The sequence below is a fragment of the Scyliorhinus torazame genome, chromosome 8, assembly GCF_047496885.1.
Source record: "Scyliorhinus torazame isolate Kashiwa2021f chromosome 8, sScyTor2.1, whole genome shotgun sequence".
Taxonomy (NCBI): Eukaryota; Metazoa; Chordata; class Chondrichthyes; order Carcharhiniformes; family Scyliorhinidae; genus Scyliorhinus; species Scyliorhinus torazame.
The window spans coordinates 118,839,734-118,866,578 of NC_092714.1; the positions used below are offsets into that span (position 1 = coordinate 118,839,734).

Below are 26,845 nucleotides of genomic sequence, written 5' to 3' on the forward strand. Positions count from 1 at the left end.
ATTGTTGGTAACATCTCCTGTGACAGAAGACTGTGTGACTCCTCCATTAGGCCTTGCAGTCACAGGAGTGTCACTGACAACCCCTCCAAGTATTCGTCACTCTGCCTTTGCACCTCAATTAGCTGAGGGAAGAACATGTCCAGAGGCACAGCACCCTGCTGGGGTCCAGCAGACCTCCAACTGTCCAATCCTTGGGATGTTCCTGCCTCCGTCTGATGTGCATCAGCAGTAGTGTGGTGCTCATTAGAAGCCTGCCTGCTAAACTCACCCACTGAGGTGTGTGTCTCGGAGTTGGTGGATGTTGCGGGTGATAGCCGTGACGCTTCATTGGTGTACTCCTCCGATATCTCCATTGAGGTTGTGTTGAGGATGGGTGGTGGGACGTTGCTGGTGGATAGGTTAGGCCAATTGGGCAAGGAACATGATATGAGTACATGGCCTGGTCAAAGGTTTAGACTGCACAGAAATCACTTCGACTGGTGATCTGGATGAATGTGCAGTGGTTCTTCACTTTTCTCTCGCAGCCCCACCTCATTCTCAGCACAAGTCCACTCCTATTCTTCCCCTGCGAGCTCCAGGGCTCACTCCTCGAAATGAGTAAGGACCTTCAGCTTGGGCATCCCACTGCCCATCTTCTCTAGCTTGCAATGGGTGTGAGCAATCTTATCCTGCAGAAACACCAATAGGGATTATGTGAGCTGGCCACCTGGCAGGTCAGATGTCAATGACACTCGGCATGCATGGGCACTGCGCGTAAGCAGGGAGGGCTTCTGAAGAGGAGTGCCAGGGTGTATGAGGAAGCTTGTGGGTGGTTGGGTGCTTGGGCTCTGGAGGTGGCAACATGTGGGATTGAGCTGATATTCCGTGGGGTGACGACAAGGTGGATTGCCGAGAAGAGTCAAGGAGCACTTACCCTGGCAGAGCGGAGCAGGTCAGTCATCTTGCAGCATTGCACCCCCACCCTCTTGCGCAGGCTGCTGGCACTAACCAATGCTGCTACCATGTCCCAGATGGAATTAATTACCTTGTTGGAAGGTATCCTGCCAGCACAAAGGTATATCGTTGCCCATCTCTCCTCCAGCAAGTGGGTGGGGCTACCTCTGTGAATCATGATGCATGTTTCCTCACTGCCATCCTCTTGATTGAGAGACAAGTGTTGTAAAGCCTCTTAAATGTGGCGCCCCCTTCATTGATGTGTTCAGATGACACCTCGGGCCGGCAAATCAGATGTTGCGCGCTTCAGGGGCAGCATTTCATCTGGGGAACAAACCCTGAAAATTGCAGTCTGGATCACGCTGCCAAGCTGGCAGTAATCGCACCAATTTTCGTGCCAAAATTATACTTAGGAATTGTTCACAAAATTCTGCCCGTTATTTTCCCTTCTTGGATTTAAGTCTTCAACTTGGTCTTTCGTCTCCAGGAGATTACCGGGCAATGGTGTGTCAGAGCTAGAGGGGGCAGGTAAGAAATATCTAGTACATACATAGATTACATAGAACATACAGTGCAGAAGGAGGCCATTCGGCCCATCGAGTCTGCACCGACCCACATTAATCCCTCACTTCCACCCTATCCCCGCAACCCAATAACCCCTCCCAACCCTTATGGACACTACGGGCAATTTTTAGCATGGCCAATCCACCTAACCTGCACGTCTTTGGACTGTGGGAGGAAACCGGAGCACCCGGAGGAAACCCACGCAGACACGGGGAGAACGTGCAGACTCCGCACAGACAGTGACCCAGCGGGGAATCGAACCTGGGACCCTGGCGCTGTGAAGCCACAGTGCTATCCACTTGTGCTACCGTGCTGCCGTAATGATGCTGCGGGGGATGGGACAGCCTTGATGAGCTCGTTGATCTTGGGGCAGCACGGTGACACAGTGGCTAGCACTGCTGCTTCACAGCTCCAGGGACCCGGGTTCAATTCCGGCCACGGGGACAGTCTGTGTGGGGTTTGCACTTTCTCCCCGTGCCTGCTTGGGTTTACTCCGGGTGCTCTGGTTTCCTCCCACACTCCAAAGATGCGCGGGTTAGATGGATTGGCCATGATTAAATTGCCCCTTAGTGTTCAAAAGATTAGGTGGGATTACTGGGTTATGGGGATAAGAGTGGAGGTGTGGGTTTAAGTAGGGTGCTCTTTCCAAGGGCCGGTGCAGACTCGATGGGTTGTAAATTCTATGATTCTATGATTACCCTACCAGTCACTTTTGTATGTTCCTGTGGATCAGATAATTTAATTCCTTCAGAAATTGTTTCAAATAACATAATGTATAATCTTTAAATATATTTAAATCTCTAAAAATAAATCCCTGTTAGAGCACAGATCATTATAAGATAATGGTCTTGATGTCCATAGCCTCAAAGAAGTGTAATTACAGAGCAATTCATGCCATGAATGTATATGGCTGAGAGTTAACAGAGTATATGATGAGTTCAAACTCGATACAATTTTCACATTGTGGCACCGTGACAATTGCACACCAGTTGCTAACTGCATCAATGCCCCAAAGGCCTGACCACACCATAGACAGATGATACCAGCTCATTAACTTAATTTGCCAGAGCTCCCAGGCTAAGGTGTGTGCCTCACTGGGAACTGCCTGAGGGTCATTCGGACAAGGCCAAGCAGCTCACAAACTGCCTCTAGTTGGGAATGTTTCTTTCAGACTGCAGAATGGTTTGGGGGAATTTTGTGTTACGATACACTTGGGGAACCGTAAACCAACATAACCAAATTGACTGAATGGCCCCAAAGAAGAAATTACCAACAATATCCCACCATTTGTATTTTTAAAAATAAATCAGAATCAACATAAATTACACATGAATTAACAGGCAAATGATTTTTCAAACAAAAGTAAATTTCATCTTCAATAGTCAATGCAACAAAGATATGTCCTATGCGACCACAAGCCACTGCATCACTCCCCATAGATATGTAGCACTATGTAACTAAACCATACCAAAATATGCTTTTCTTGATTCCTGCAGGGTAGGTCAGGAGTCCTATCCTACAACAGCTTTCACCTTTGGGTTTCACAGGTATGAATATCATCAGCAAGGCACACTTCTATAAATCCTCTCTCCAGTGGGTCATGACGGTCCTGATGGTGCAGCTTTTCAGAGTGTCTTTTCAACCAACCAACCAACCAATAACACACCAGTTCATGGTGTGGCCAAATCTGGGAAAATATCCAGCCCATTAGTGTCTCTGAGCTATTCACACAGCTTGCCAGGTTTTAGGTGGGTTTAGCCAGCTCACACAATACCCCCAAGAACCCCTGTCTCCTTTCCCGCCAAATCGAAAAACTGATCTCTTTCTGAGAGGGATTTGCTTCTTCTCCATACAAGAATTCTTGGTGTTCTCTTTCTTTCACTGTCTGCTTTCTTTTCTGTCTGCTTTTTCTCCAACCTTCAGCTCCTCGTCTTGCAGCACTCCATTTTGTCTGCAGCTCTCCTTTGCGTCTGTCAGATACAGTAGGGTGTATTCTCCCGAATGAGACTATGGCCCCACGCCGGTGTAAAAACAGAGGAGTGTTACTCCAGAAATTCCTGCAATTATGTTTAACGAATTCTGAGCCCTGCAGGGGGCGAGCAGGGACCCGGTGTGAATCTCGCAGCTTTTGCTGCAGATACGGGCCCCCGCACTTCCGGGTCAGAGGCTGTGCATGCGCACGGCTGCGGCCTCCAGCGGCCGCGCCATGTTCCCTGGCGGACTCAGACCGCAGAGCCACACCGAAGAAAGAGACCCCACGATCGGCCGCCGCCCGAGCCTCAAACCCCACGCATTGAATCGCCGGCCACCTATAAGGCCCCCCCTGGTCTCCGATCCGCCCGCCCCCGACCAGGGCGGCCACGGACTGAGTCCGGGAGGTAATTGGAGCTTTGCTGGACGGGTCTCTGGCATTAACCGTCCAGCGGCGCGGTGTACTCCGCGGTGACGCGGAGTGCCCGGAGAATCACCGAACCGGCGCCGAGCGCGATTACGGCATCAAACTGAATTCTCCACCCCGGCACCAGCCGCGATTTCGGCGTCAGGCTGCGGAGAATCCAGCCCAGTATTTCCAGCACTTATTTTCCAAGAAAATTGCTTTGTGAGCAAGGGCAGCATTTATTGCCCTTGAGGATAGCTGCCGCATCTACTTAAGTCCACGCCTCCACCACATCCCCTTAACCCAGTAACCCCACCTAACCTTTTGGACACTAAGGGGTAATTTAGCATGGCCAATCCACCTAACCTGCACATCTTTGGACTGTGGGAGGAAACTGGAGTACCCGGAGGAAACCCACTCAGACATGGGGAGAAAGTACAAACTCCACACAGACAGTCACCCGAGGCAAGAATTGAACCCGGGTCCCAAGAGCTGTGAGGCAGCAGTGCTAACCATTGTGCCATCATGCCGCCGTGTTACCCCATATCATGTAGATGATAGAAGTTGCAGGGCTTGGGAGGTGCTCCTGAAGAACTCTTGGTGATTTGTTGTTGTGCATCTTGTAGATGGTACGCAATGCTGCCACTGTGCATTGATGGTGGAGGGAGTGAATGGTTAAGGTGATGGATAGGGTGCTGATCAAATAGACTGCTTTGCCCTGAATGGGGTCAAGCTTCTTGAGTGTTGCTGCAGCTGCACTAATCCAGACAAATGGAGAATATTCCAACACAATCCTGTGCTGTGCCTTGTCAGTGGTGGAGGGGTTTTTGGGACTAGGTTACCCAGCACAGCTAGAATATTCAGCCTCTAACTCAACACAGCGAGAATATTCAGCCTCTAATTTACCAGGGTCAATGCGGGTCACAAATTGACCAAGTACCAAGCATCTAGTAGCATCTAGCACCAACTTGAAAACCAGCAATCTCAGAAAAAAGCCTGGGAAAAGCTGACAACTCAAGGACAGCCCTGCTTATAAACCAAAATGTTGTGAAAAAGAAGCACTTGTTTTTTGTGCATTACCTTGCATAACCTCAGGATATCTCACAGTAACTTTACAGTGTCGTTACTGTGTAATGTGAGTAACACAATATCCAAATGCGCACGGTAAACTGTCAAATTAGCAATGAATGACCCAAAAATACATATTCACTGCAAAAAAGACCCCCCCCCCCCCGGAGACCCGGCAAAATGGCCACCCGCCGTGCAACACCAAGTGAGATCCCTCACTGCCTGCCCCCCTTTCCCCTTCCCCAATATCCCCCCTTCCCCCATATCCCCCCTTCCCCCATATCCCCCCTTCCCCATATCCCTCATTCCCCCATATCCCCTTCCCCCATATCCCCCTTCCCCCATATCCCCCTCCCCCATATCCCCCTTCCCCCACATCCCCCCTTCCCCCATATCCCTCCTTCCCCATTCCCCATATCCCTCTTCCCCATATCCCCTTCCCCCATATCCCCCCTTTTCCCATATCCCCCTTCCTCCATATCCCCTCTTCCCCCATAAACCCACTTCTCCCATATCGCCCTTCCCCCAAATCCCTCTTCCCCCATATCCCCCATATTCCCCCTTCACCCATATCCCCTCTTTCCCCATATCCCCCTTCCCCCATATGCCCCTTCCCCCATATCCCCCTTCCCCCATATCCTCCTTCCCCATATCCCCCTTCCTCCATATCCTCCCTTCCCCCATATCCCCCATATTCCCCCTTCCTCCATATCCCCCCTTCCCTCATATCCCCTTCCCCCATATCGCCCCTTCCCCATATCCCCCTTCCCCATAACCCTCTTCCCCCATATCCCCCTTCCCCCATATCCCCCCTTCCCCCATATCCTCCCGTATCCCCCCTTCCCTCATATCCCCCCTTTCCCCATATCCCCCTTCCCGCAAAGCCCCCTTCCACCATATCCCCCCCTTGAACCAGGTCGGCTGCATACCATCCTGGAGTCTTGATTGTGTCCGCAGAACCGTCTGTCTGTTCCTCTTATGATTGAGTCCCCAATCACTATAGCCCTGCCATTCTTTAACCTGCCGTCCTGTGCAGCAGAACCAGCCATGGTGCCATGAATCTGGGTGATGCTACCCTCCCCTGGTGAGCCCCCTCCCTCAACAAAATCCAAAATCGGTGTACCTGTTTTGCAGGGAGATGACCGCAGGGGACACCTGCACTGCCTTCCTCTCTTGCTCTGTCTTCTGGTCACCCATTTCCTATCCCCCTCTGTAATCTTCACCTGCGATGTGACCACCTCAGCGAACATGCTATCCACGACATCCTCAGCATCGCAGATGCTCCAAAGTGAGTCCACCCGCAGCTCCAGAGCCGTCAAGCAATCTAACACGAGCTGCAGCTGGACTCACCTCCTGCACGTGAAGGAGTCAGGGACACCGGAAGGGTCCCTGAAAACCCACATCGCACATGCGGAATATGGCACGGGTTTGAGTTCTCCTGGTGTGTGTTAATCCTAAAATTAACTGATATATTATTGTTATTATTTCTTTAAATTTGTTTTTATATCTCTCCTTATTATACCGATTTGATTTTTAAACTTTAATTTCTAAACTTAAAATTTTTAACTTCACATTCCACTTACCTTCACTTTCACCACAGTGCCAAGGTAGGTTTTTATATCACCTACCTTACCAGGATGCTCCCTGGTTTTCTCCCAATTTAATTCCCGCTCTGTTTCAAATTCCTTAATAAAGTCTCGTCCCTCTCTCTGCGCTCTTTAATGAATTCTCGCCCCTCTCTCCCCTCTCCTCATAAGACCTACCCTCCAATCCAGGCAGCATCCTGGTAAATCTCCTTTGCACCCTTTCCAATGCTTCCACATCCTTTCTATAATGAGGTGACCAGAACTGCACACAATACTCCAAATGTGGTCTAACCAAGGTCTTGTACAGTTGCAGCATAACCTCACGGCTCTTAAACTCAATCCCCCTGTTAATAAATGCTAACACACTGTAGGTTTTCTTCACCGCTCTATCCACTTGGGTGGCAACTTTCAGAGATCTATGGACATGAACTCTGAGATCTCTCTGCTCCTCCATTCTTCTCTCTCTTCCTCTCTCCATTCTTCAGAAACCTGCCGTTAACCCTGTAATCCGCATTCAAATTTGTCCTACCAAAATGAATCACCTCACACTTATCAGGGTTAAACTCCATCTGCCACTTTTCAGCCCAGCTCTGCATCCTATCAATGTCTCTTTGCAGCCTACAACAGCCCTTCACATTATCCACTATTCCACCAATCTTGGTGTCATCAGCAAATTTACTGACCCACCCTTCAGCCCCCTCCTCCAGGTCACTTATAAAAATCACAAATAGTAGAGGACCCAGCACTGATCCCTGTGGTACACCGCTGGTAACTGGTCTCCAGTCTGAAAATTTTCCATCCACCACCACCCTCTGTCTTCTATGTGATAGCCAGTTATTTATCCAATCGGCCAAATTTCCCTCTATGCCATGCCGCCTTACTTTCTGCATGAGCCGACCATGGGGCACCTTATCAAACGCATTACTAAAATCCATGTATACGACATCAACTGCTCTACCTTCATCTATGTACTTAGTTACCTCCTCAAAGAATACAAACAAACTTGTGAAGCAAGACTTACCCCTCACAAATCCGTGCTGACTATCCTGGATTAAGCTGTATCTTTCCAAATGATCATAAATCCTATCCCTCAGGACCATTTCCAATAATTTACCTATGACCGAAGTGAGACTAACCGGCCAATAATTCCCAGGGTTATACCTATTCCCTTTCTTGAACAAGGGGACCACATTCGCCTCTCTCCAGTCTTCAGGCACTATTCCTGTAGACAGTGAGGACATAAAGATCAAAGCCAAAGGCTCTGCAATCTCATCCCTTGCCTCCCAAAGAATCCGAGGATATACCCCACCAGGCCCAGGGGACTTATCTATCCTCAGGCTTCTCAAAATTTCTAACACATCTTTCTTCTGAATATTTACCTCCTCCAGCCTACCAGCCTGTATCGCACTATCCTCCTCAACAACATGGCCCCTCTACTTTGTGAACACTGAAGAAAAGTATTCATTTAGGGCTTCTCCTATATCTTCAGACTCCATGCACACGTTCCCACTATTGTCCCTGACCAGTCCTAACTTCACCTTGGTCATTCTTTTATTCCTCACATATGGGTAAAAAGGACTCTCCTTGATCCTACCCGCCAAGGACTTCTCATGCCCCCTCCTAGCTCTCCTAAGCCCTTTCTTGAGCTCTTTCCTAGCTATCTTGCATCCCTCAAGTGCCCTAACTGAACCTTGTTTTCTCATCCTTACATAAGCCCCCTTCTTCCTCTTGACAACGCATTCAACCTCTTTTGTAAACCATGGTTCCCTTACTCGACCATTTCCTCCCTGATTGACAGGGACATACATATCAAGGACACGCAGTATTTGCTCCTTGAACAAGCTCCACATCTCAATTGTGCCTATCCCGGACAGTTCCTGTTTCCATCTTATGCTCCCTTATTCTTGCCTAATCGCATTGTAATTACCCTTCCCCCAGTTATAAACCTTGCCCTGCCCTATGTTCCTATCCCTCTCCATTGCTATAGTGAAAATCACCGAATTGTGGTCACTATCTCCTAAGTGCTCTGCCACAGCCAAATCTAACACTTGGCCCGGTTCATTACCCAGTACCAAATCCAATGTGGCCCTGCCTCTTGTCGGTCTATCCAGATATAGTGTGAGGAAACCCTCCTGCACATACTGGATGAAAACAGCCCCATCCAAACTATTCGAATTATAGTGGTTCCAATCAATATTTGGAAAGTTAAAGTCACCCATGACAACTACCCTATCCAAAATCTGCATTGCAATCTTTTCCTCCACATCCCTGTTACTGTTTGGGGGCCTATAGAAAACTCCTAACAAAGTGACCGCTCCTTTCCTATTTCTAACTTCAGCCTACACTACCTCAGTAGACAGATCCTCCTCAAACTGCCTTTCTGCAGCCATTATACTATCCTTGATTAACAATGCTACTCCTCCACCTCTTTTACCACCTTCCCTAATCTTACTGAAACATCCAAACCTCGGAAGCTCCAACAACCATTCCTGCCCCTGTTCTATCCATTTCTCCGTAATGGCCACAACATCGTAGTCCCAAGTACCAATCCATGCTTCAAGCTCACCAACCTTATTCCTGAAGTCTCGGCTCTCTCTCCGCCCTCTTCAATGAAGTCTTGCCTCGCTCTCTGCGCTCTTTACTGAAGTCTCGACCCTCTCTCTGCGCTCTTTAGTGAAGTCTCGCCTCTCTCTCTGGGCTCTTTAACGCGCTGTTTAATGACGTCTCGCCTCTCTCTCCGCGCTCTTAATGATAATCTTAGAGGGACATTTCTTTCCTAATCTGCAGAAAGGTTTCAATTCCACCACTGCAGTCAGCAAGAAGGTGATACCATTTTAATGTTTATGGCGTTTTTAAGGAGGCAAGCTAGATGTTGTGAATTTGGTACAACACTTGATGATACTCTTTGAGACAGGCTGGATTGTGGATTACGGAGTAAAGCTATTCAGAAGAATCTGCTTGCTGGAAGTGATTTAACTCCGAAACCTGGCTGTGGAAGTTGCCATATCTATGGAGCCTGCCACGCGAGAAACTTCACAAATAGCGGCTGGAGCCAAGGTCCATAAAATGTACCTAAGGAACAAGGCTGAAAAGATGCAACCATGTCACCATTTTACACAGATTGGACACTCAGCAGGGGATTGATGGAGTAAATCAAATACATGCAAGAACCATGGCAAGAAGAGCTACATTGCCAAAGCATGTTTGGCTTAGAAAATCTCTTCTATACCAAGATAGTGCATGAAGAGCAACACAAGTAAACAATCTAGTCGTGTCTACAACTTAGTGGATGAAGCTCAAGATCACTCATAGAACAGTGAAACCAAGCTACAGTAAGAGCTAATGCTAGGTGTTTTGGCAATGCAGGGATATCAACAACATTTTTGAGCATATCCAAAACTTGAAGATCATGAAATTAAAATGGAAGTGAATACAGGCACAGCAGTATCGATAATCCCAGACATGATTTAGCTTCAAAATCTGAGACTTTGCTGTTAAAACCATCAAATGTGATCCTAAGGATGTGCTCTGAAGAGGATGCATTGTGGTGAAAGTAGAAGTAAATTGGCAGGTGGTGACGTTGCCTCTTCACAGGAAACCTTCATGCTCTATTTGGCAGAGCATGGTTGGCTAAGATTAGGCTTAAGTGGGAAACAGTCAAAAATAAGTGGATTCAAAGAGCAACTTGGTGGTGATCTTGGAGGAGGACAGGGGGTATTTCACAAATTTAGTAGCCTATTTTGGGGCTAAAAGTGCCAAGTTCCAACTTGCAGGAGGAGAACCACCTTTACTGCATCCGTTCAGCATATCCCCGTCACTCGAAGACTCGGTTTCCTCTTCATAAATCCATGCTGACTCTGTCCGATTCTGCCACTGTTTTCTAAGTACTCTGCTATAATGGATTCTAAAATTTTCCCCACTACCGACGTCAGGCTTGCTGGTCTATAATTCCTTGTTTTCTCTCTACCTCCCTTTTTAAATAGTGGAGTTACAGTAGCCACCCTCCAATCTGCAGGAACTGTTCCAGAGAATCCTGGAAAATGATCACCAATGCATCCTCTATTTCTAGAGCCACTTCCTTAAGTAGGATGTAGATTATCAGGCCCTGGAAACTTATCAGCCTTTTATCCCATTAATTTCCCCAGAACCATGGGCGGGATTCTCCAATGATGGGGCTATGTCCCCATACCCGCGGAAAAACGCGTGCGAATCCCTCTGGACTTAACTGGAGAAAGTCCAGAGTGATGCTCCTACCTGGAGGAGGCTAGCAGGGCCTCGGAGCGCTCCTCGCAGCTCTGGCTGCCAATACGGGACCCTGCACTTCCGGTCGGGGGTCTGCGCATGCACACGGCAGCAGCCTGCGTCGGCCGCCCCGCACAACATGGCCGACCCACATGGCCGAGCGACAGCAAAAAGATAGGCCCCCCCAGATGGCGCATGCCCATGGATTGGTGGCCCCCAATCGATAGCCTGACCATCTTGGAGGCCCCCCTTGGTGAATGATCCCCCCGCCCCCCACCAGGGCTGCCGTGGACTGGACCCGCAGCCGCCACGCCGAGTGCCCACCGGGTGGAACCATGAGAGAGAACCACACCGGAGTGAACTCGGCCAGCTGCATTTGGAGAATCGCCGCGAGGGCCTCTTTCAATGTCTCCCGACCGGTACCGCATCAACTGCGTGCACCCGTTTGGCGGCGATTCTCCGGTCATTGGCATTGGACCGAATCTCAAGTTTGACACCCATTCTCTGCCCCAGCGCCAAGTACGATTTCGCCGCAGAGGCTCGGAGAATCCTGCCCCATATCTCCACTAATATTGATCTCTTTCAGTCCCTCCCTCTCACTAATCCCTACGTTCTCCAACATTTCTGGTATCTTATTTGAGTCTGCATTTGTGAAGACAGACCAAAGTATGTATTTCGTTGCTCAGCCATTTCTTTGTCCCCAATTATACATTCCCCTGTTTCTGACTGTAAGGGACCTACATTTGTCCTCATCAATTTTTTACTTTTCACATATAGAAAGTTTGCAGTCAGTTTTTATGTTCCTTGCAAGCTTTCTCTTCAACTCTATTTTCCCCTTCTTACTCAGTCCCTTGATCCTTCTTTGCTGAATTCTAAACTGCTCCAATCCTCAGACCTATTGTTTTTCTTGGCCAATTTGTATGTTTCTTCCTTTGATTGAATACTACCTCTAATTTTCTTGTGAGCCATGGATTGGCCTCCTTTGCCGTTTTATTTTTGTGCCAGACAGGAATAAACAATTGTTGCTGTTCCCTCATATGCTCCTTGAATGGTTGCCATTGCCAATCCATTGTCATTCCTTTAAGTAACATTCCCTATTCGAACATTGCCAACTCATGCCTAATATCATCGCTGTTTCCTTTATTAAGATTCAGGACCCGAGTCTCAGAATCAACTACTTCACTCTCAATCTTGATGAAAAATTCTATCATATTATGGTCTTGAAGGAAAGGAATCAAGCTATCAGCAATCACAACCTTACTGTCTGCCTCCCCATTTTGATTGCCAGGATAGTGGGGTGGGGTGTTTTGTGCATTTGTCCCTTTCTATATGGGCATCAAAAATGAATAGACATGGGCCAGGATTCTCCGATCCCGGCCCGGGCCACGCCGTCCCAACGCCGGCTCGCTGATTCTCCAGCGCCGATTTACAGGTGCCTGCCGGATCGCCGCCGCGCTGGTCGGGGACCATTGAAATGACCCCCCCCCCCCAGCGATTCTCCGGGCCTTGACGGGCCGAGTGCCCACCGAATTCGGCCGAATCCCGCCGGCGTGGGTTACGTATGGTCCCACATGGCCGGACCTTGGAGCTCTGTCTGCGGGGGCCGTCCTGGTGGGGAGGGGCGGGGGGACCCAACCCCAGGGAGGGCCTCCACGATGGCCTGGCCCATGATCGGGGTCTACCGATCGGCGGGCAGGCTGGTTCCGTGGGGGCCTAGGCCTATGTTCCCCTGTGTCGGGTCCCTGTAAGGCTCCGCCATATAGCCCGGGGGCCGGTGCAGAGACGGGAACCCATGCGCATGCGTGAACTCGCGCCAGCCGTGACGCACATGTGCGAACTCACACCGGCCGTGGCACGCCGGCTTTCGGGCGCCGGAGCTGCGGAGACCACTCTGGCGCTGTACTGGGAAGGGGTGGATAGCTGCCAGGTGAGGCCAGAGTGGCTCGCACCACTTTTCACGCTGGTGTCAGAACTTGGCCGCAGGATTGGAGAATCCCGACCAATCCCATTGCATCCCCATCAATTGCCCAGTGCTACGTTCACCTGTGAACATGCTAGCATACCTGGAGCAGGTCTTTTTTTAGAAGTGGGCTGATGACTGATCAGGGTATTTAAAATTTAGACTTCAAAAAATATTCTTGAAAAGCTATCTCTGGCAGATTGCGATCTGCCTCCCTCCCTTATGCGGCAGAATGCTGCAGTGCTTTCCTACTTTCCCCGCACCCAACTCCATCTTCATGGAGGTGCTCATCCAGGCTACACCAGAAAATGGTGTGGGTGTCCTGTTTCACCACCCCTCATCGCCCCAAACCCCCAACATTTTGTGCAAACAGCCCTGGTTCCAAGCTTCTGAACAGGCACAGGGTTCCAACTCAGGGGCAAACAGAAATTCCCCAGTCCATCTGTTATCAGCTTGCAGCAGGCTACCACAGATATTGTATTTGTGTACTAAAACCTTTTGCCGGCTCTGGACATTGTAATGCTCTTTGAGGTTTCAAATTTCAATGAGGTTCCTAGAAGAAGTCAGTAAAGATATTACCGTCAGGCATTCTGATAAATTATTTAATATTTTGCAGATTCGGAGTCCTCCAGTACTATCCTGTAATGGTCGAAGTGGCTCTGATGATCACAGTGCATGAATTCCGCAAACACAATCTCACTATTGATTTTAATGGGAGAATAAGCGATGTTAATGAACTGTTAAGTAGGATGTAGATTATCTGTTTCGGCGAGGGTCTCTGTGGTGCAAATGAAAGGTCTCAGGATATCATGGAGTGGTGAACATTGTGGCATAAGTCACTTACACTATAATCCCCTGGAATCTCTACATCAAAATAATGCTGCACATTGTGTCACACAAGTGCCAGATAATGACCATCTCCAACAAGAGAGAATCTAACCATTGCCCCTTGACAACCTTCACTATCAAGAATTTGTAGGGATTGGTTACCACTGATCAGACACATAAGGTACAGGGTGGCTACCAGAGCAGGTCAGAGGCTGGGGATTCTGTGGACAGAACTCACCTCTTGCCTCTCCAAACCCTGTCCAACCACTTACAAGGTACAAGTCAGGAGTGTGATGGAATACTCTCCATTTGCCTGGATGAGTGCAGCTTCGACAACACTCAAGAATGCTCGACCCCATCCAGGACAAAGCAGCACCCTTGGTTGACACTCCAGCTTCAACATTCATTTCCTCCACCACTAGCAGATAGTGGCAGCGGGTTGGACCATCTACAAGATGCACTTCAGCAAATTATCAAGGCTTCTTTGACAATACCTTCCAAACCCAGGAACTCTACCACCTAGAAGGACAAGAGCAGCATGCACATGGGGATACCACCACCTGTAAATTTACCTCCAAACCACATGTATCACCATTCCTTCACTGTCACTGACTCAAAGTCCTGGGGCTCCTGTCCTAACAACACGACATGGACTGCAGCTGTTCAAATGGCGGCTCACCACCACCTCCTCAAGGGCAATTAAGGGTGGATAGCAAATGCTGGCCTAGCCAGTGATGCTCACATCCCCCCAAAAAAAGGTTACTGTGGTATAAGTCTTCAACAAATTCAGCCCATTTGTCTAGCAAAATGTAGAGGTGCCAAAGCAACCCTTTGCACTGAACCTCCATAAGGCAACGGCATCCCTGCTTCATGAGTTCCACAAACATGGACGGCACGGTAGCACAGTGGGTAGCACTGTTGCTTCACAGCGCCAGGGTCCGAGGTTCAATTTCTAGCTTGGGTCACTGTCTGTTCGGATTCTGCACATTCTCCCCCTTTCTGCATGGATTTCTGCGGGTGCTCCGGTTTTCTTCCACAAGTCCCAAAAGACATGCTTGTTGGGTAAATTGGACATTCTGAATTCTCCCTCTGTGTACCCGAACAGGCGCTAGAATGTGGTGACTAGGGGCTTTTCACGGTAACTTCATTGCAGCGTTAATTTAAGCTTACTTGTGGCATTGAAGATTATTATAACATCAGACCTGCTGAGATTGTCCAGTATCTTCTGTTTTTGTTTGAGATTCCAGCATCTGTAGTATTTTGCTTTTAATTTAATCTTGTGTCTTTGGCTTTGCATTATGGATGAAAATAGTAATAGTAATATAACATAGTGATAAAAGATACAACAATATGTTCAATTGTTTCTTCACAGGCGGACATGATCCCTTGCCAAGACAAGTGAAACTCTACCAAATGGATTTGCCATAATACCACCTCAATAGGTCATGATCTAAATAGAGATAAAATGGACTCAATATGGTAAAAAAGAGTCACACCATTGAATGATCATGACACTTTTTTAAGATGGTGATTTTAGACTTATACACCAAATGCACTGCTAGTGTTATAGACATGCGTGTGTCCTTATTACTGCCAATGATCAATGCGTTTTATATGTAAGTGGTGTGTCTCTTATGCTTGATGATTAAATTCCCATTAATTAGGTTCAGCAGCAGGCATGTTGAGTTTAAAACAAAGAAGGCTATTTATTCTCTCACACTTAACCTGAAAATAATGCAACATTACCCCCTCAATCTCACACATACTCTGACACATACACACAAAGATTGGTTATAGGTAATCTGTATGCTATAAAGATTTTACTTATGTCATGCTCCAGTATATTATGAACTTTGAGCCAATGCTTTAAAGATGTTGAACATCGTTCACTAAAATGGCCACTGCAAATATGTTTCCTTGTGACATCCTGAGTCTTTTCACACACACCTTTTTTTTAAGGATGAGCTATCAGCGAAAGAACTACAGACAGCTGGCTCATCTTTCTGGTTCACAAAGAGAAACATCAAAACCCACTGTGTGCGAGACAAATGTAAATGGACTCCTGTCGACCTTACATTGTATTATAATGATCTCCCATATCCAAACTAGACAAGGCAAATTTCAATGTGTCAAACAACAACACAGGACATGTAGGCAGTACGCACCACCCCTTTTTGGAGGAAGCACATGGGACGTGTACAAGTTATATGGCGAGGAAGCCGTTTTGTGGTCTACTTTAGATATTCAGCAAGAAGCTGCTGAGGGACAGCAATCCATCATAGAACATAGAACATACGGTGCAGAAGGAGGCCATTCGGCCCATTGAGTCTGCACCAACCCACTTAAGCCCTCACTTTCACCCTACCCCCCTAATCCCCTAACCCAATAACCCTCCTAATCTCAGACAGTTAATTAATCAGTTGCACGTTAACTAAGCAGCCTAAGTAATGGATAACTACACCATGAAAGTAGGAGAAAGACTTTCCCCAACCTGCTCCAATTTCAAGTTCACCTGAGATCTAACCTTGTGGTAAGGTGACTGCAAGAGCTTTCACAGCTTACTGAAAATCCTCTGCTTTACAACACCTCAACTTCGACCAAAGCATCAACTCATTTAAGAAACTACACACCTGCTATGAAAGAGACTGAGACATCCATAATTTGTAATTATGTTGTTTTTTCCCCCTCATTTGTATGAGTGATAGTGTCTGTTAGTTCAGTGAGTGAGACATTACATTTTAAACGTCCGGAACAAGTGTGTGATAATAAATAACTTTCTTATTTGGAAGTTTACAAAACAGCTTGCTGCTGGAATTATTTAAATTGGGTCAATCACTCTGAGGATAAGGAAATACACACCCCTCATATACAGAACACACAGATCATGGGCAGTAAGAGAACACATAAAGCCTGTCTGTGACAGAACTCAGTCTCCGGTTTATGATCTCTGGTCTGCCATATGGCTGGCCTGGATTCTTGATTCATTCAAGCATTTGATTCATTCATTCATTTAAAGCATCAACTTCATGTTGATGCTTTAAAGCTGAAGAGACGGCCTTTTGTGAAGCAATGAATTCTCAGCAGGCTGCGAGATTTCTTGTAATCAAATTTCAAGAAGCTTGATTCTCAGGTGAACTTTAAACTGAAACAGGTTATGTACTCTGGCTGCCTGGTGCCTCCCAGCTTTTCCAAGTCTGGGTCACACACTGGCTGAACTGATAACTTTGGTGGAACCAATTACAAGCAGCTTTCTGCTGTCCCTTTAACAAGACCATGAAAACTTGGCTGTCTCACCATGTGACTTCTCACAAGCTCAAAATATTTTCTAAATAAGGAGTGGTGCTCATGTTGATTACACACACTCTGTTGTGGGTTAACACCTCTGAGCGATTGAGACAGTCATTGTCTTTGTTTTTCAATGACCCATTCAATCTGATGATGACTTTTTGATTGGTTTCAGCAAAGGGCATTGATTCACATCAGTCTGGAATGTTCCTTTGTTCTCTCCTAGCAGATATAAAAAACGAAATTGCCTCTTTTTTTGAATATAATGACTCATTCTTATTTGATGGATTCTTCTTTGGAGAGTTCAGTTAAAGACTGTGGCAAAATCATTGTTCAAGTGCGTCTCACACCTTTTCACTTTTCGACCATTAGCATTTCTGAGGAGTGGAAAGACATTCAAAGAAACATTCCTTTTTGTAGTTCAAAATTGGCAGAGAATGTGGTTCTGCATTGTCAGTAACTGCATTTGCACTGGTGTCAAATTGAGTGTAATTTCTTTACGAGATTATTTGGTGCTTTGACAAAGATACCAGAATACTCTTTGTGTCATGGCAGGGGCATGATACACTTGTGTAATATCTGTTCTACTTAGCAATGTGCAGAAATTCTTATGTGAATGCAGATCACTGCTCAAGAGAGCTGGGCTGTATACATTTTCATTCATCCCCAGATCAAGGAATGGGAATTCTGTCATTTTCTCCATGTCGCGTCCCATTTTACGCTTTTCTTGTTGTTAATAGAACCCAGCTGGAGAGTGGGAAGAGCAGTTCTTGGCAGAGTGTGAGCTATTCTGCCAAATGCAAAACCAGGCAGGGTGAAAAATGGGCTTGGCCAGGGTGGTGAGATCATGGCGTGTGTTGTGAGGTTTGCTCTTCTGGAGATGGAAATTCATCAGCATCATTGATTGTGGGCAGCATGGTAGCACAGTGGTTAGCACAGTTGCTTCGCAGCTCCAGGGTCCCAGGTTCGATTCCCGGCGTGTCACTGTCTGTGTAGAGTCTGCACGTTCTCCCCGTGTTTGCGTGGGTTTCCTCCGGGTGCTCCGGTTTCCTCTCACAGTCCAAAGATGTTACGAGGTTAAGGGGATAGAATGATTGTGTGGGCTTGGGTAGGGGTACTCTTTCCAAGGGCCAGTGCAGACTCGATGAGCCGAATGACCTCCTTCTGCACTGTAAATTCTATGATTCTATGAAATAAAATATAAATATATAGTAAATATATAATATGGTGCAGAAATAGAGAGATATGAAATACAGTTACTTTATTTTCAAAGTTAGACTTTAGATGTTTGATTTATTAGACATAGTTCCCTCAAGGGTCAGATATTCTGCACTCAAAAAATTCCTCTGTTGCTCATTTCTATCACTGCAGGATAATGATAGTAATGTGGAGGAATGCAACAAGTGTTAGCTGGAAAAGTGAAATTCCTTTCACACCATAAAAGGCAGCCCACTTTAGAGTTGCACCAAACAAAGGTAATATGTTATTCCCATGCCACGTCTAATGAACAATTTAAGAATCTTTTTTTTTAGAAAATATTTTACTGAGGCATTTATAATTTTAACACTTTAACATTTTAAACAACAGAGATCCAACACATGCAAAAATCCCACAATAACATACCCAACTCCCCCCCCCCCCAGCTCTAAACCCTCACTATCCATACATTAGATTCCCTGCCCATATTCGTCATTTCATGCTTCCCCCTTCCCACACACCCCCCTTTTCCTGTTGACGGTCAATTCTCCTTGAAGAAGTCGACGAACGGCTGCCACCTCTGAGCGAACCCCTGTAATGAACCCCTTAAGGTGAACTTAATTTTCTCTGAGCCTGAGAAACCCTGCCATGTCACTGACCCAAACTCCCGACTTTGGAAGCTCCGAGTCCCTCCTTCCCAGCAAAATCCGTCTCGGGGCCATCAGGGAGGCAAAGGCCAAAACATCGGCCTCTCTTCCCCCTCTGGGCTCCCAGATCTTCCGACACTGCAAATATTGCCACCTCTGGACTCGGAGTCACCCTCTCTTCCAGGACCTCTGACATGACATCTGAAAATCCCTGCCAAAATCCCCTCAGCCTCGGACACGCCCAAAACATATGTACATGATTCGCCGGATTTCCCCCACACCGCCCACACCTGTCCTCCACCTCCTCAAAAAACCTGCTCATCCAGGGCACAGTCATATGAGCCCTGTGGACCACCTTGAACTGGATCAGGCTAAGCCTGGCACACAACGAGGATGCATTGACTCTCCTCATGGCCTTCTCCCATAACCAGACTTCTAACTCTCCTCCCAGCTCTTCCTCCCACTTCCTCTTCACCTCCCCAATTGGAACCCCTTCCCACTCCATCAGTTCTTTGTATATTTCCGAGACCCTCCCCTCCCCAACCCCTGTTTTTGACATCACCTTATCCTGTATGAAAAAATGAAAATCGCTTATTGTCACAAGTAGGCTTCAAATGAAGTTACTGTGAAAAGCCCCTAGTCACCACATTCCGGCACCTGTTTGGGGAGGCTGGTACGGGAATCGAACCGTGCTGCTAGCCTACCTTGGTCTGCTTTCAAAGCCAGCGATTTAGCCCTGTGCTAAACAGCCCCTCCCTTTAGTGGGAGGCGAGGGAAGCTCGAGACCTGCCTCTGAACAAAATGCAGGTACCGGAACCCATTCCCACCCGGTAACTCAAACTCCTCCTCCAGCTCCTCCAGGCTCGGAAAACCCTCCTCAATGAAGAGATGCCCAAATTTCTCAATCCCTGCCCGCTGCCACCTCCTGAAGCCCCTATCCAGCCGCCGCCCCCCCCCCCCCCGGAGCAATCCGGTGATTATCACAGATTGGTGACCACACTGACCCCCCTCCAGTCTCATGTGCCACCTCCATTGCCCCATACTCTCAGGGCTGCCACTACCACTGGGCTTGTGGTGTACCAAGCGGCAGGAACGGCAGAGGTGCCGTTAACAAAGCCTTCAGACTCATGCCCTTGCAAGAATCGCCTCCACTCGCTCCCACACTGACCCCTCCCCCACTACTCATTTCCTAACCATCAATATATTAGCCACCCAGTAGTAATTAATAAAGTTCGGAAGGGCCAAGCCCCCCTCCCCGCGCCCCCGCTCAAGAAGGACCTTCTTCACCCTCGGGGCTTTCCCGGCCTATATAAAACCCGAGATCGCTGCATTCATCTTCCTACAAAATGCCTTGGGGGTGAAGATTGGAAGACACTGAAACACGAACAGCAATCTCTCGAGGACTGTCATTTTTGCAGTCTGTACCCTCCCCGCCAATGACAGCGGGAGCATGTCCTACCGACGGAAGTCCCCTTTCATTTGCTCAAACAACCTGCCCAAATTTAGTTTATGAACCTGACCCCAGTCCCTTGCCACTTGAATCCACAGGCACCTAAAACTCCCTCCCACCACTTTGAACGCCATCACCCTCAGTCTCCTCTCCTGCCCCCTTGCCTGGATCGCAAAAGCCTCACTCTTGCCCATATTCAGTTTGTAACCTGAGAACAGACCAAATTCCTCCAGTATCCCCATAATTTCTGCAATTCCCCCCAACTGATCTGTTATATAAAGGAGCAAATCGTTCGCATAGAGCGAGACCCTTTGTTCCATCTCACCACCTCTCACTATCCCCTGCCAAATGTTAGATACTCTCAGTGCCATTGCCAAAGGCTCTATGGCCAGGGCAAACAGTAGTGAGGAGAGTGGACACCCCTGTCTCGTCCCCCGGCACAGACTAAAATATTCTGATCGAACCCGGTTTGTCCTTACATTCGCCACCGGTGCCTGATAGAACAACCGGACGGAATCCACAAATCCCTCCCCAAACCCAAACATTCCAAGAGCAACCCACAAATACTTCCACTCCACCCGATCAAAGGCCTTTTCTGCATCCATGGCCACCACCACCTCGACCTCCCGCCCCTCCGCAGGCACCGTTATTACATTTTGGAGCCGCCTAATGTTTGACGTCAGGTGTCGTTCCTTAACATATCCCGTCTGGTCCTCCCCTGTTACCCCCGGAACACAATCCTCTATCCTTGTGGCCAAGATCATTGCCAGCAATTTTGCATCCACATTTAGCAGGGAGATTGGCGTATACGAACCACAGCTCTCCGGATCCTTATCCCGCTTCAAAATAAGGGAAATCGATGCCTGTGATAATGTTGGGGGGGAGCACTCCCAGCTCCTTTGACTCATTAAAAGCCTTTACCAGGAGCGGCCCCAACAGCCCGGAAAACGTTTTATAAAACTCAACCGGGTATCTGTCTGGTCCTGGGGCCTTACCCGACTGCATCGCCCCATCCCATCTATAACCTCCCCAAGTCCAATTGGAGCTCCCAAATCCTCCACCAACTCCTCATCTATCCTCGGGATCTCCAGCCCCCCAAGAAATCGCTTCATACCCTCCTCCCCGGCTGGGGGTTCCAATTTATACAATTTACTATAAAACTCCCGAAACACATCATTCATCCCCGCAGGATCCAGAACCACCCTCCCCCCTTTATCTCACTATCCCAATCTCTCTCGCCGCCTCCTGTTTCCTCAGCTGGTGCGCCAGCATCCTGCTGGTTTTTTCCCTCATATTTATACACCGCCCCCTTTACCCTCTTCAGCTGTCCCTATGCCCTATCTGTGGCCAGGAGCTCAAATTCCAGCTGCAGTCTCTGACTCTCCTTCAAAAGCCTGTCATCTGGAGACTCAGCGTACGTCCCGTCCACCTGTACAATTTTGCCTCCAAATTTGTCCAACTCAGTCCGCTCAGCCTTCTCCTTATGGGCCTGAATTAAGTGAACTCCCCACTATTAACCACCTTCAGTACCTCCCAAACCACCCCCGCCGAAACCTCACCCGTGTCTTTGATCCTTATATATCTCCGAATGGCCTCCCTCATCTGCTCACATGCCTCCTCTTCCGCTAACAGCCCCACATCCAACCTTCATTGTGGGAGCTGGGCCTTTCCTTTACTACCTTGCAAGTCCACCCAGTGTGGGGCGTGGTCTGACCCCATTATTGCTGAATATTCAGCATCTACCACCTCGGCCAGCAGCAACTTACCTGATAACAAAAATGTCTATCCGGGAATACACCTTATGCACATGGGAGTAGAACGAAAACTCCTTACTCCTCAGACTCCCAAATCTCCATCGATCAACCCCCTCCCCCCCCCCCCCCCCCCCCCCCCCCCCCCCCCCCCCCCATGCGTTCCATGAACCCCGGAGCTCCTTTGCCATAGCTGATACCTTCCCAGACTTAGAACTCGACCGGTCCAGCCTTGGATCCAGGACCGTATTGAAATCTCCCCCCATATTCAGTCGGGGTTCCCCCCCTTCCCCTGCCGATCATCCATAACCTCTCCTCGGCCAGTCTGCGGCTCATGCCCCGCACCTCCCCTGGCCCGCCCTCGGGCTACTACTGGCATCAATCCTCCTCCTCCTCCACTTTGAATGTCCACTCCCCTTCAGCAGTATAATCCCCCATTGATTCCCCTCCCCCCACGCTTTGTGCAAACAGTCAAAACAAAGGCCAAGAAGTAAAAACAAACAAGCAATCCCTCCCAAAGTCCAAACACAGAGACCCGCCTCTCATCCCTTAACAAAGCACTGTAAACCGACCTAACCCCAAACAGAACCGAAAAACGAAAGAATCCCAAATAACAAAAACCCAAAGTTTTGCGCAGCATAGTTCAGTTTTCCTCAATCAAAGTTCAAGGACCTCCTTCTCCTGCCAGTCCATTCTCCTTCATAAAGTCCATTGCCTCCTCCGCCGAGCCAAAGTACAGCTCCCCGCCCCCATAGGTCACCCATAGGCGAGCCAGGTACAGTAAACAAAACTTAACACCCTTCTTGTACGGGGCCAACTTGACCTTATTAAAGCTCGCCCTCCTCTTCGCGAGCTCTGCTCCCAGGTCTTGGTACACCCGAATCTCGACGCCTTCCCAAATGCATTGCCTCGCCTGCCTGGCCCACCTCATTATGTGTTCCTTGTCCAGGAACCGATGTAATCGTACCACCATTGCCCTCGGCGGTTTACCCCCCTGGGGCTTGCGCATCAGTGCCCTGTGGGCCTAATCCATCTCCAACGGCCAGTCAAGCGTACCTTCCCCAAGCAGCTTCTCCAGCATCTTCCCAATGCACGCAGCCGCATCCGATCCTTCAATTCCCTCCAGCAGACCCACAATCCGGATGTTCTGCCTCCGAGAACGGTTCTCCAGGTCCTCCACTTACTCCAGCAGTCGTTTCTGCTGGTCACACATCAGCCCAATCTCTGCTGCCATCAATGTGGACTGTTCCTCATGCTCCCTCGCCAGATCCTCCAACCTCTGGATCGCCTGTCCCTGGGCTGCCAGTCTCGTCTCCACGCGGTCAACCACCTCCTTCATCGAGTCCACCGCCCGGGCCAGGTCCTCCGAAGTTTCCTTCCGCTGTTGGGTGAACTTCTCATTCAGGAAGCTTACCAACTGGTCCATCGACCACTGAGCTGACAGGACCAGACCCTGCCTGTCCATCTCTGCGTGCGTTGTCCACTCCTCACTCGCATCAACTAACTGGTTCGCTTTTTTCCGGGCAATTCTGGACCGCAGCTCCATAAACTAGGGGTCACTCTCTTCTATTCTCACATCTGCACCTTTTACCTCCACTATTCCTGCTACAAATCGGCCTAAAGGCCACAAAAAGACCACCATGAGCGGGAGCTGCCAAATATGCGACCACTCATTCCATGGCCACCACCGGAAGTCCAATTTAAGAATCTTTGACAGACACCTAAAAGCCAGGGTGCGATCCAGCAGCCACGCTATGCCTGTAAAGCAGCTCGCCACGGCGCAGCATGGCCATTGAAAGCCAGGAGACCCCGCTCCCGGGATCCATCCAGCTCACCACGTTGCGATGTGAACACTTTTTAGCAAATCTGCATATTAGAGCGAGACAGTTAGCCTCACTCTAATATGCAGATTCCTGAGGTACCTGAGGCTTTGGGATTCAACTCCTTTGCTTTAGAGACCTCAAGCGAGCACTGCTTCGTACTGGTCCCCCAAAAAGCGGACCAGACGGAACAGCACTCGTGGGGGTCTCCAAGGAGATTGAAGGGCCCCAGCTGCATGCCCTTTGGACAGGGTGGTGCTCTGGCACTGCTGGCACCATCTTGGTAGCCTGGCATGGGCATTGCCAAGGTGCCAGGTTGGTGGTGCCAAGCTGGCATTTTTTGTGCATGTTCAGTCGGCCGGAGTTACCCGGCATGGGTGTTAGGGGAGCGGGGGTACCTCCCATATTATATTCGGGCTGGAGGGGGAGGTCGGCGATTGTTTTGGGGGCCTCAGAGATCAGGACCTCATGAGGACAGAGATCCCCAGCATGGGCAAAATGCCACCTGAGCACTGTAATGATATGTATATATGTAGATAACTAAAGGGTTAATTACTACATCTCAGTGTACCACAACAAATAGAGGGCACCACCGGATCCCACTTAAATAAGAACACCTAGAGGATCTTGCTCTCTCTCTTCCAACCAGGAGTGATTAGACAGTAGAGTGTAAGATAGATAGATCACAGCATAGTTTAGTATGTGTAGTTTGGAAATAGTTAATACTTTATAAATTACATGATTACTAGTTATAGTTCTGTGGAGTATTAATCAGTCGTTACTCAATAAATTAGTTTGCTTTAAGTTGAAGACTCGTGGTTTCTTCAGAATCACACCATCAGACCCTTCTGGATAAGAAGCAAAGAGTAATGAGATATATTACCAAAAGCGTAATGTAACAGGCACCACGGCGGTGTGCTTGCCACATGGCATCAGGCATTCCAAGGTACCACCCTGTCCAGTGCCCAAGCACCCAGGGGCTCTCAATTGCCTGGGAGACACCCCAAAGTGCCGATTTGTGGAGATGAGGACAAATCGGCACCTGCTTGGGGTCTCCGAAACACAGGGGTTAGATTCTATGCGTTGGGTAACTCCAGCGAGTGCATATTAAAGTGATGCTTTAATATGCAAATTCGTCTGATCTGGATCCCGTCCATTGTGGGCAGGATCCAGATCGTGATGTCTCACAAAATCCCATTAGATCCCGCGAGGCGTGGCGAGCCGGTGCAATCAGGCCATTAGATCACCCCTAACTCTTTTTGATTCAAAGCAGGTTTACCTTGGTTTTATATTCCTGCCGAAAATAATATTCCAGTTCATACTTTTGCAGGAAAGGTCTTTGAGATTCAAAAGCCTAGTCCATTTCAACTGATAAAAACATTTCACAAATGTCACCACTACCTGCTCCGCTGTATACATTGCTACCTAACGAATGAATATGCTACATTGTACATGCTACTCAACAATTGTGAGTCTAATGTGCTTCACAAACCTGCAATCACCAGAAACTTACTACAATGGGCAGGAGGGTTGGAAATTGAAATACACAGAATGTGTCCCCAACACACCGTGTGTGTGCCCACTGCCATTTTAACAGCAATGGATATCAAGAGATCAGAGTGTCCCATCTTGGAGAGGGACGATTAATTAACACAGTGCAATTGGGTGCCTATTGTAGTCAATGAGGAGCCCTGAAAAGGTACATCAAAAGTAGTTTACTTCCTATTCACAGTTAGGAAATACAGCAACTAAGCAGCACTCCAAGTCCCAGCCAGGACCATCCTAAGATGCCAGCTCCCTCTTGGGCCAGCTTTTATCTCGGGGAATTAACGAGCCCCGCTGTTGGGCCTCTGCCCTCAGCGGGGAACTCGTACCCATGAGCCCCATGGGGAGATTGATCAAGTCATCCCCGCGGGTCTCATGGGGATTATAACAATGCCTGATTTAAAGGTTACTACTTTGGGGAGAAGCTTACTTTACATAGCGAGTTACTATGGTCTACCTGAAAGGAAAGCAGAATAGTTATATTCAGAAGCAAAAAAATTGTCGGACGATAGGGAAAGAGCGGGACTATTTGGGAAACCTAGCAGTGAAAGGAAGTGGGAGTTGTGGGCTGCATAAGCCTTTTTAAAGCAACCTTTGTGAGTCAGGAAGAGTTCTCCCCCCAATTCCCAGCCCTTCCAAGAAGCCTGTGGCCCTCTCCAACTCTAATCAGCAGCCTCCACCATTCCCAATCATCAGCCCCCACCCAACCCCAACTTCACCCCAACTCAGTGACAGTACAATCAAAGAAGCCTTCAGCCTCCTTCAGCTCTGATCACTTCCCAGGCTGACGAAGAAGGTGCAGCAAAAATGGGCTCTTTCTCATCATTTTGCTATCCATTTGAAGGATGAGCGTTAAACCATGAACCCAGCCTGTTTCAAACCAGAGGCAACAAGAAAATGGAGCCCAGAAAGTAGTGAAAATACAATTCCTTTGCAGGCACTGTGGGCACCTACCTGGGGGCCTAAAGGCCTTCAGGCTGTGTTTTTTTTGGCGAACAGCCAGAAGCTTGGCTCCACAGCCAGTGATCATCACTCTTGCTGCAGACGATTGCGGCGTGCAGCAGCAATTGGATTTTTGTTCTGTTTCTAGGTGCATGACTCTCTCAGGAGACAGGCTGGGGCACATTCGACCTCGACCTGAGTCTGCAAATCCAGCTGGGCTCAGGTCTTGTCATGCAGTTTGCATTCCATCTGAGTAATGCCCAGACCAGTGGGGGGGAGGAGGGACCCTGCAATTTCCACATTTAATACATTCTCTAAGCAAAGCAAGCAATTATTAACGTTTACATTTTTATGGGTGCGATATATAAATATAGGTGTTGACGTTATTGGCTCAGTTTTGAATTCAGCTTTACGTAGGGTACATTGAATTGCTCTACAAGCTACAATCCCCAAACTTTAAAACTGTTGCAATCAATCATCGGTGGAATTCTGAATATATTTAGGGTTACATGAGTACAATTAACCATGTATGCCATATCTCGAGAGTTGACAGACTTTATTCTGCTAGTAGAACTGATTGCACTATCCAGCTCCTAACGCACTGCTATTTTGTTTTCCGTTTTTGTACTCCCACGGTAACCTCCAGCTGT

The 26,845-nt window shown here is 48.3% G+C and overlaps 1 long non-coding RNA gene across 1 annotated transcript; it reads right to left on the minus strand.

The window, feature by feature from the left end:
* Positions 1 to 15,239: 15,239 nt before the first annotated feature.
* LOC140428069 (uncharacterized) lies at positions 15,240 to 26,373 on the minus strand. The gene is made up of 2 exons (XR_011948691.1): positions 26,208 to 26,373; positions 15,240 to 18,029 (listed from the first exon to the last, which is right to left on the minus strand). It is a non-coding gene; the product is annotated as an uncharacterized lncRNA (long non-coding RNA).
* Positions 26,374 to 26,845: the final 472 nt, after the last annotated feature.